The sequence below is a fragment of the Lontra canadensis genome, unplaced genomic scaffold (genome assembly GCF_010015895.1).
Source record: "Lontra canadensis isolate GAN:19392208 unplaced genomic scaffold, GSC_riverotter_1.0 scaffold2, whole genome shotgun sequence".
Classification (NCBI taxonomy): domain Eukaryota; kingdom Metazoa; phylum Chordata; class Mammalia; order Carnivora; family Mustelidae; genus Lontra; species Lontra canadensis.
The window spans coordinates 24,542,151-24,553,033 of NW_022630996.1; positions in this window are offsets into that span (position 1 = coordinate 24,542,151).

Genomic DNA, 10,883 nt, shown 5'->3' on the forward strand with positions numbered 1-10,883 from the left:
ACATGTTTTCTTAAGTATTTCATTTATTCATTGCTAACATATTAGAAATACTATTGATTTTTGTGTGTTTATGTTATTCTTACAACCTTGACCAACTTATTTTAGTAGGTCTTCTGCAGATTTCTTCAGATTTAATGTGTATACAACTATCTTACCTGAAAATAAGGACAACTTTATTTTTCCCTTTCTAATCTTTATGCATTTTGCTTTCTTTTCTTGCCTACATTCACTGGTTAGAACTTCTAGCACTATGTTGAATGATTAAAGTCATCTAAATCTAAAATTTTCTTTGTGGGAAGATATTTAGCTATATATCTGTTATCTCTAACAGATATCTACTCATGTTACATATTTCCTCTTGAGTGAGTTTTAGTAGTTAATGTCTTTTAAGGAATTTGTGCATTTCATCTATGCACTTAAATTTATTGAAAGTTGCAACATTATTCCATTACAATCATTTTAATGTCTTTAGGATTAGTAATTATGATCTTACTCATTTCTGATTTTAATTTGAAGCTTCTCTTTCCTTAATCATTCTGGCTTTAGGTTTAGTAATTTTAGTGTTGCTGATTTTTATTGCTATTTCATTGATTTCTGCATATTTATTTTTTTCTTCATGCTTTATGTTTTTTCCTATATTCGTGTAGAATTATAAAGCATTCATTTGAGCCAGTTCTTCTTTTAATGTTAGCATTGATAGCTATAGCTTTCCTTCTAAGGATTATTTTAGCCACTTTGCTAAAGCTATGTCGGAAGCATTCTACAAATTTTGACAGGTTCTTTATTTATTTTCTTTTAATTTAATATATTTTCTAACTTGCCTTGTGATTTCTTTGAGATAGGATTAATTAGAAGTATGTTGCTTAGTCTGTTAAGCTTCTGCCTTTGGCTTAGGTCATGATCTTGGTGTCTTGGGATCAAGCCCTGCTTTGGGTTCCCTGGTCAGCAGGGAGTTGTGCTCTAACTCTTGTTCTCTCTCAAATAAATAAATAAAATCTTAGAAAAAGATATTGAGGGATGTTTCAGATATATTTTTTCAAGATATTGAGGGATGTTTCAGATATATTTTTTATTGATTCAAGTTTCATGGTTGTCACAAAACATAGTTTTAATATTTTAGTCTTTGTAAAGACTGTTGAGATTAGTATGGTGCCCCAGAATATGGTCTATCAAGGTGAATGGTCTGTGTACACTTGAAAAAAAAAAAGGTTGTTCTGCTATGGATGGAGCGTTCTATAAATGTCAATTATGTCAACTTGGGTAATATTCTTTCCATATACTTGCTGATGGTTTTGTCTATTTGTTCTATAAATTAATGAAAGAAGAGTGTTGAAGTTTGAAACTAGAATTGTAGATTTGTCTCTCCTTTTAGTTGTATCAGTTTTACTTAATGTATTATGTATACTTAATGTAATCTGTTGCTATATGCATACATATTAAGGTTGAATTTTTTTCTTCATTAAATGAACCCCATGTCAATATGCAATGTCCCTCTTTATTCCTGGTAATATTTCTTGTTCTAAATCTACTTCACCTAGTATTAATATAACTAATATCATTTTCTTTCAGTTATTGTTTACATTGCATATCATCTTCTTGTGTTATTTTTAGTCCCTCTTTGTCCTTGTTTTAAAGTGAGTGTTTTGTAGATAGTATAGAACTGGGTTTTGCTATTTTTGTCTGATATTGATATTCTCTGCCTTTTGATTGGGTGTTTAGAACATTTACATTTAATGAATTATTGATATGTTTAAATTTAAATGCCATATGTTGTTTTTAACTTATCCCCACTCTTTGGGTCTTTTCCCTCTTTTCCTACCTTCTTTTGGAATAACTGCATATGTATTTCTTATGACTATATCTTATCTCCACTGTTGACTTATTGGTTATATTTATTTTTAATTTTGAGGTTGCTCCTAGATATAATACACACACACACATGCACACACCTTATCATAGTCTATCTTCCAGTAACATTATACCACTTCACATGTAGCATAAGAACCTCATAATAACATGTTACTATATCCTCTACTCTGAGTCTTAAAACAAGATATCCATAATCTGTATTCTTATCTGGTACTCAGGGATTTTTTCCAAGCTCATGTAAATGTTGGAAGAATTTGGTGATTTGTGTCTTTAAAACTAAGGTCTCCTAGTTTGTGCTGGCTCTTAGGTGATGCCCTCCTAGAGGCCATTCTCATGTTCTTGCCACAAGGCCCCTTTCATCCTCAAAGCCACTGAGAGTTTTTGTCTCTTTAAATCTTTCTCATACTTACATCTCTGATTTCTGTGTCTGCTTGCTAGATCTAGATTTAAAGGTCTCCTGTGATTAAATCAGGCTCAAATAGAATAAGCTCCTTTTTGCCATTTAAGGTGACATAATCACAGAAATGATATCCCACTGTATTCACAGATTCCATCCACATTCAGGGTGTGCGTCACTGGGAGTCATTAATTCTGCTTATCACACAAGGCAAGGAGACTCATATAAGTTAAAACATAATTCATAAAGAGAAAAATGAGAAATTTTCCATCTGTAACCTTTCCAGTTAACTAAACCTTACTGGACAGTAAAATGTTTTTCATCTTAGAGTGCCATGTCTACTACATGCCTGACATATAATGAGAACTCAGGAAATGTTTGTTGAATCGAACACCTGACTTTCTTTGTAAATAACAGAAGTTTAAAATATACACTGATAAACATTATTCTCCAGCACTCTCAATTGCCTTAATTGCTCAAGGTAATCAAGTGTCCTTGATTCCACTTGCAGGGCCTCAATGGTTGAGTACTCTAACAAAATCCCAAGTGAAAAAAAGTTTCTAATAAAGAAGCACAATCCATTGGCTATGTCCCTGCATTAGGAGAACTCTAAATAAGAAAAATGCAAAAGGAAAAAATCAGTCATCACACACACATATGTAATGTAAATCATACATTGATAATAGTAATCAGGAAGTAGGGTCTATGGAGCACTGGCTTGGAAACTGGCAGACAAAATCAGAGAGGTGGTGCTTCTAGATCAGTGATACATTGCAAGCCATTTCTATCTCCCTCCACTCATCTTTCTTTTCTTTTGAACACACTTTTAATACCCCTTCCCATTTCAGCTTTGTCTAGTTTCCTCTTTTCCCAGCTCCCTATATTTCTTCTTGGCTCCTTCTTTCTGCCTCTTCATTTTCCTTTCTCTCCATGTATCCTTCTCCCCGCTCACTTTTTCTTCTCTATCTCTCATTCAATCCCTTGTTCCCCTCTCCACTGTATACTGGTTCACCTCCTTTCCCCAACTGGTATTGGCTCTTTTAAACAATTGTTGCTGATCCTGGAGTCGGAGGATGCAGTCCCACATCTGGCTCCCTGCTCAGCAGGGAGTCTGCCTCTCCCGCTGACCTCTCCCCTCTCTTATGTGCGCTCTCTCTCTCTAGTAAATAAATAAATAATCTTAAAAAAAATTTAAACAATTGTTGCTTATCTTTATATAAATCAGCTTTTCATCTTTTGTTTCTGAATATTAAGTCTATAGTAAGAACAATATGTTTTCTGTTATAAGTATGTATATGTATATATATATATATACATATATATATATATATAATATCAGCCTATAAGGACAAAATGAAAGATTAAAGCTTTATCTTATATAATCTGAACTGGCACATAGGAATGGAAATCACACATTGCCCCAGAGTATCTCTGATATACAGCCTATATAGAACGCTCTTACAAAGCTCAGCAATACTTAGATTGTCCACTAGGTGGCAAATGATCACATAAAGAGACTGAGCATAGAAAAAAAGCTTTTATAGAATTTGAGATTTGTTATGAAGAAAAGGCAGATTTTTTTTAAACAAATAATGTAAGTACCAACTAAAATATCCTAAAAGCACCTTAAGTCTTTATCCAGGACAAAATCCTTCCAAACTCCTATTACCTTATAATTATTTATGAATCAGAAACAAAACAAAAATAAATAAATAGAAGGTTATAAAGAGGAAATGTTTCCTAGCTATAGGGACTAAATGGTTCATAATGATTCATCATTGAAATATAAATAAAGTGAAAATGTATCATAAGCACCCCTTCAGTAAAATGGTCTATAATTTAAAAACAGTAATCACTTATAAGTAGTAACTATGTCTAAAAGGGAAATATGAATGATCATATGAAGAAGAAATATTTACCATAGTGATTTAGTGAAAGAAAAATATAATAATGGGGGTAGAGTTGATTACCAAGGGAAGGCACCTGGGTGGCTCAGTTGGTTATGTGATTGCCTTTGGCTCAGGTCATGATCCTGGACTCCCGGGATCGAGTCCCACATCACACTCTCTGCTAAGCAGGGAGTCTGCCTCTCCCGCTGACCTCTCTCCACATGTTCTCTCTCTCTCTCATTCTCTCTCCAAATAAATAAATAAAAACTTAAGAAAAATTGAGATATTCAATTGAACCAAATTAAAATCATCTCTATATACTGTCATATGCAATAAAAATGACAAGTAATACATCAATAGCCTTAATATTTCAGGTATTCATGCAAATCAATAAACAAATAGGACTACATCAAACTAAAAAGCTTCTGCACAGCAAAAGAAACAACCAATAAAATGGAAAGGCAGCCTATGGAAGGGGCCAACATATTTGCAAATCACATATCTGATAAGGTATTAATATCCAAATATATGAAGAACTCATACAACTGAAGAGAACAAAGGCTAACAACCTGGTTTTAAAAAGTGGGCAGAGAAACTGAATAGTTTTCCAAAGAAGACACACAAATGGCCAACAGGTACATGGAAAGGTTGTCAGCATACTACTTACTCATTAGGGAAATGTAGATCAAAACTATAATGGTTTATCACCTCACACCTGTTAGGATGGTTATCATAAAAAAGTGCCTATCCGTAAGTTATATACTATTACAAAAGGAAAAAATACATGATTAGGGTAAGGCTCTTGAGAGGGGTGATTATCTTGGATATTCTGGGTAAAACCAATGCAAATAGTCTCCTTAATTGTGAAAAAGGGAGGAAGAAGAGTCAGAAAAAGAGAAGTGAGGATAGAAACAGAGGTCAGAGTAATTCTGTTTCTGGTATTTAAGAGACAAGGAATGTAGTCAGCATCTAGAAGCTAGAAAAAGTAAGGAAACAGATTCTCCCATAGAGTGTCCAGAAAGGAAGGCTGACATCTCAGTTTTAGCCCTGTGAGACCTGGACTTCTGACCTCCAGGACTGTAAGATTAAAAAAGTTTGTGTTGTTTTAAGCCACTGTGTATGTGGTAAATTGTTATAGCCACTAAAGAAACTAATGCAACTCCTTAGGAAAGAAATATTAGTTATTTCTTTTCAAGCAAGAAAGTGATTACCTAAACTTGAGTAAGATTCACTTAATATCTCAAAAAAGACGACAGGATAAAAGCATCCATCTTATGTAACAGATAATGAAATATTTTTCCCTGTAGCTGGTAAAATAATTGTGGAGAAAGGACTGATTTTTTTTTTTTTGAAGCTTTTATTTATTTATTTGACAGACAGAGATCACAAGCAGGCAGAGAGGTGGTCAGAGAGTGGGGGAAGCAGGCTCCCTGCTGAGCAGAGAGCCCAATGAGGGGGCTTGATCCCAGGACCTGAGATCCTGACCTGAGCCAAAGGCAGAGGCTTAACCCACTGAGCCATCCAGGTGCCCCAGCTGATTTCTTGATAACGTACTTAGGTAAGCACATTTTTAAGAGAGATGCACACTCTGGAGCTGACAGGTTTCTGTCAAGTTTCACAGGCAAGAGAACAATTCTGCATAATAAAAGAGACTGATAATGGAGTGCAGGACTGAGCTGCTCTGGGACCAGTAAGAGGGGGAAGCACAATCCAGGAATAGGACACAGTTATGTCCTGGGGACTGGATGAATGAAATCTCAGGAGCTACAGGACCCCCGTTCCATTTCTATACTGATCAGCTTTTGCTAGGGTAATAAACAATCTCCTAGTCTCTGTGACTTAAACAATAAATCAGACGTCTCACTCAGGAGTGTGGGTTGTGGCTCTGTCGGGCCCAGCTGGGTTCCTGGTGTCAACTAGGCGTGGGTTCAGAACTGCATTATGTGTGTCTTGTGCTGGGACCCGGGCTGAAGAAGCGCTGTCTAAGCATGCTGTCCTCACAGAGGATGGTAAGAGTGCAGGAGGGGGAGGGGCTTCTCTTAGGAGAGGGCAGCCTTGTCACTTCAGGAAGAGGAGAGAGTGAATATGTGCTGAACAATATTCAGATCTACTATAATCCCATAACACTTCAGGCCAACTGGGAAACTAATGATAGACCTGGAAATTTGGTGAAAGCTAGAGTGTATGTTGAGTTTTGCATTGAAGTCTGCACGGGACTGAAACAGTAAGCCCGAGGTTATGAATAAGGAAAATAGCAAAAGGAAAAATGGGGTTAGTTTTATTTATTTAACCCAAAGGAAAAGAAAAGTGAACCAACATTTTGATAAGTAACATCTCTTTATCAGACACTGTGCTGAATAATTTCATTCTCATTTATTTTCACAGGTTTTTGAGGTGAGAAAACAAGCTCAGAAAGGTTAAGAGTATTGCCCAAGCTCCTGTAGTTTGTATTCCATGATGGTAATTCAAGATTGTGTCATTAAGGAAAGTTGAATTAAGGAGTCAATGGACATAGGAAGTGACTCTTTAAAAATAGAAGTCTGGGGACGCCCGGGTGGCTCAGTCGGTTAAGCGGCTGCCTTCGGCTCAGGTCATGATCTCAGCATCCTACGATAGAGTCCCACATCTGGCTCCTTGCTCCGTGGGGAGCCTGCTTCTCCCTCTGCCTCTGCCTGCCATTCTGCCTGCCTGTGCTCTCTCTGTATCTCTGACAAATAAATAAATAAAATCTTTGAAATAAATAAATTAATTAAAAATAAATAATATATAAATAAATAAATAAAAATAGAAGGCTAGAAAAATATGAAAAGAGGGCGCCTGGGTGGCTCAGTGGGTTAAGCCTCTGCCTTCAGCTCAGGTCATGATCCCAGAGTCCTGGGATCGAGTCCCGCATCGGGTTCTCTGCTCGCCCGGGAGCCTGCTTCCTCCTCTCTCTCTGCCTGCCTCTCTGCCTACTTGTGATCTCTGTCTGTCAAATAAATAAATAAGATCTTTAAAAAATATATATATATGAAAAGAAGGCAACCCCCATCACAATTGGAAAGACTTGTTTTGCATGGAAATGAGGTTAAAACAAGCTGAATCAGTAGACCAGGCAAAGTCACGGTCCATGGATTTCTGTAACACAGGGGCGCAGCTCCAGCCTCCCGGAGACTGGCTGGTGCCAGAAGAAACTACAGTTTTAGAGAGATAACCAAGGAAATAAATTCAGAAGAATTTATATTGGAACTGAAACACGGGCACTACTGGCTCATTAAGAGTACCTTTGAAAGTTAGAAAAATGTGCCCTTTCGTCCTTTGTCACAGACCTGTGTCAAAGTACATGGTTTGGCCAATCCCACTCGCTCCCTCTAAGAGGGCAGCCTAAATCTCCACACCTTATGCTGTCATCCTAGTTTGGTTGGGGGAAGAAGGGGGAGATGGAGGTTAAGGACTTCAGTCATAAAGAAGTGTATTCCTCCAAGCTGTCCGCATGAGTGAGAAGAGTAGTCTATTTATATGGCTGTCTGATGGAGGTTTAAATAGTTACCTAAAGTTGGATATGTATTAGTTGGTTTTTGTTGTTAAACTTTTTTAAAGAAAGATTTCATTCATTCATTCATTTTCATTTGAGAGAGAGAAAGGAGGGGGAGGAAGGAGAGGGGAGAGAGAATCTTAAGCAGACTCCTTGCTGAGCTCAGAGACCAGTGTGGGGCTCCATCTCACCACCCTGAGATCATGACCTGAGCTAAAACCAAGAGTTGGATGCTTAACCTACTGCACCACCCAGGCACCCTTTTTGCTAAACTTCTCAAAGAAAGAATAAATGTGCTCTATTTTAGATATTCCCTGGCACACTAAAAAGTAATTCATATTTGGCAACATCCTAAGATTTTAGATACTGAGGAGGAGAATTTACAACAATAAGTCACAATTAGACTCAAATGTCATTGCACTATGCCTACACTACAACATACTGTTTTAGAGTATGCATTTCTCCCAGATGGGTAATTAACACAAATTTGGTTACAAAGTATACAAAGTTCTTTCTCTATTCTATCTACTGTTTAAATTAGATATACCATATCAAAATTCCGCCTAACCTTCAGGACCCGATTCAAATCCCAGACTAACCTTGGTCAAGGTTCCACAAACGATATTGGGTGATCCTCTAATTCTTGGGTTTTTGCATATACTTCTATTACGAATAAATTTTTATGATAATGGGTAAATTTTTATTGGAATGCTCAGGAAAACTCTACTTATCCTTCAAGCCCAGCCCAAAAGGTCTTTTTTATTTGAAATCACATTCCATAACCTAATCTAGGTAGTTTGATATTCCCTCCCTTTATGCTAATATTAAAGGTAGAGCACGCACAGTCTGACCCCAAGATTTGGGGGAGGTGGGGCGGGGGGTGGAGGTTAACTAAACCTTTTTGAGCTCATTGAAGGCAGAAGGCATAAGATAACTTTTTCATCTTTGCTACCCTGAAATAATATAGAACTTAGATCAGGGTTTTTAAGCCTGGGAACTATTGACATTTGGGGGCAGGTGAGTACTTTTTCTAGGAGGTTGTCCTGTCCATTGTGGGATATTTAGCAGTATTCTCTTTTCAGGCTTAACAATCAAAAATCTCTCAAAATTTGGCCAAATATTCCGTGGGGGATAAGATTGCCTCTTGTTGAGAACCACTGATCTAAATCATATCGTGTGTGAACTTGATGTCAGGAATTGTCAAGTTTTTTCCTCCACCTTCCATCTTTTACACCATGTAGCTCTAGAAAGGAATTCAACAAATGTATTTGAGTAAGTGATTTAAGTTGCAAATAATACTAAAATCTTTCCTATGAGCCATTAAAAATAGGGTTTACAAGGATGATATCTATTCATGAGAGAGATGATGTGGTATATTGGCTAATGAGGCAAATTCTGGAGTCAGACTGGGTAGATTCAAATCTGTGACACATGTGTTTATAGCCCACCTCTCAGCTTCCTAGTTCAGTAACCTTGATCAAGTCATTAAACTTTGCTGTACGTCTCTATCTGCATTATAAAATGATGATACAAATAGTACTTACCTCAACAACACTAAGTGAAGATTACATGATAAGCTATTTAAAACACCTGGAGCAATACATGACAAGTGTTGGTTATTATTACATATGTTTATGTGTGCAAGTGTCAGTATACTAATATGTCATCTCTATTGTAGAACATGTAAACAGATATAATCATTTTCAAGGCAACATAGGATAATAGGTATAAAGAGGTTCTGATATTTTCTTGCCCCACCCTGTGGATTATTTTGTTTGTATACCTTGAGTGCTGTGTTTTGCTCTTTGACAATTTCTGCTTTTAGAAGCAGCCTGAGGATAGATTAGGGCTTGGCATTCCTCATGGCCAGGAAGCTGCCTACTGAAGTTTCCTGTGGAGATGGACTAGGGTCTGTGATTTTAGCAAACCCAGTTAGATCTTTTGGGCCAGTTTCACATTAAGTTCTGTGTTCACACTCATCTGCTCCCTCAAGTTTCTGTTTAAACATTACATCCTGGTTTTTACCTCTGCTCCATGGAATTAAGGAAGAGTTCTGCATCCAAAATTGCACTAACAAGTTTAAAATGTAGATAGAAACAGAGGTTATTATTCAACTGCTTATCCATTCATTTGACGGACATTTAATGAGCACTTAATGTGCCAAACCTTGTTATGGAAGTTGAGAATTAGCCTGGAACAAAGCATAAAAAAATAACTGCCTTCTCACGACTTACATTATGGTGGCTGGAAGAGTACTTTAGGAGAGGAGAGCAACAGGGTTAGAGGCCATTAGACAGGAACATGCTTAGTGTGTTGGTGAATGAGCAAGAAACCACAGTGGTTGAAGCAACACAAGCTTGAGCAAGAGGAAGTACTTGAGGCCAGAGGATTAAAGGGTGGGATGTGGAGGTGTAGGGTCAAAGACTGTACAGGGCCATGGGTCATTTTAAGAAATTTAGCTTTTATTACAAGAGATTTAGGAAATAACTGAAGTATTTTTAGCAGACAATTGATATCATCTGAAGTCACTTTAACTGAATCATTCAGGCTGCTGTGTTCCAGATAAACTGGGACAAGGATGCTGTGCAAGGGCAGAAGCATGAAGACCAGTCAGGATTCTCCTATAAGATATTAAAGGAAAATAGTGCAATGAGAAAAATGATGTTGGCCTATGCTACATGGATAGCAGTGGTCAAATTCTGTGTGTATTGAAAGTAATGCATTTCAGTTTTACTAACTAAATGGCTAACTGATACAGCCATTGAGAAAGGGGGAAGTCAGGGATGACACCAAGACTTTTGAACTGAGCAACTTTTAACCTGATTTTTGAAGAATGGAGTTACCTGTTCTTAAGTAAGAAAGACAGGGACAGAGTGGAATGTGAGGAGGTAATTTAGACATATTAAGTGTGAAATGCCACTAGAATCTGTAGGCAACTGGATATAGTAGTTTGGAATTCAAGAGAGAGAACCAGATTAGACCTCTCAACTTTGGAGTTTTGATAGCATATAAATGGCTTAAAGCCATGGACTAAATGATATCACCCACAGGGGAATATAGATATAGGAATAAATCAAATGAATTCTGGACATATTTTGTAGTTAGAGTTAACAGGATTTGCTGACAATTTAAATGTAGATGTAAAAGATAAGATTCAAGGGTGACTCCAAAGGTTTTGGAGAAAAAAAAATATAGCTATTGATAGACTGATCCT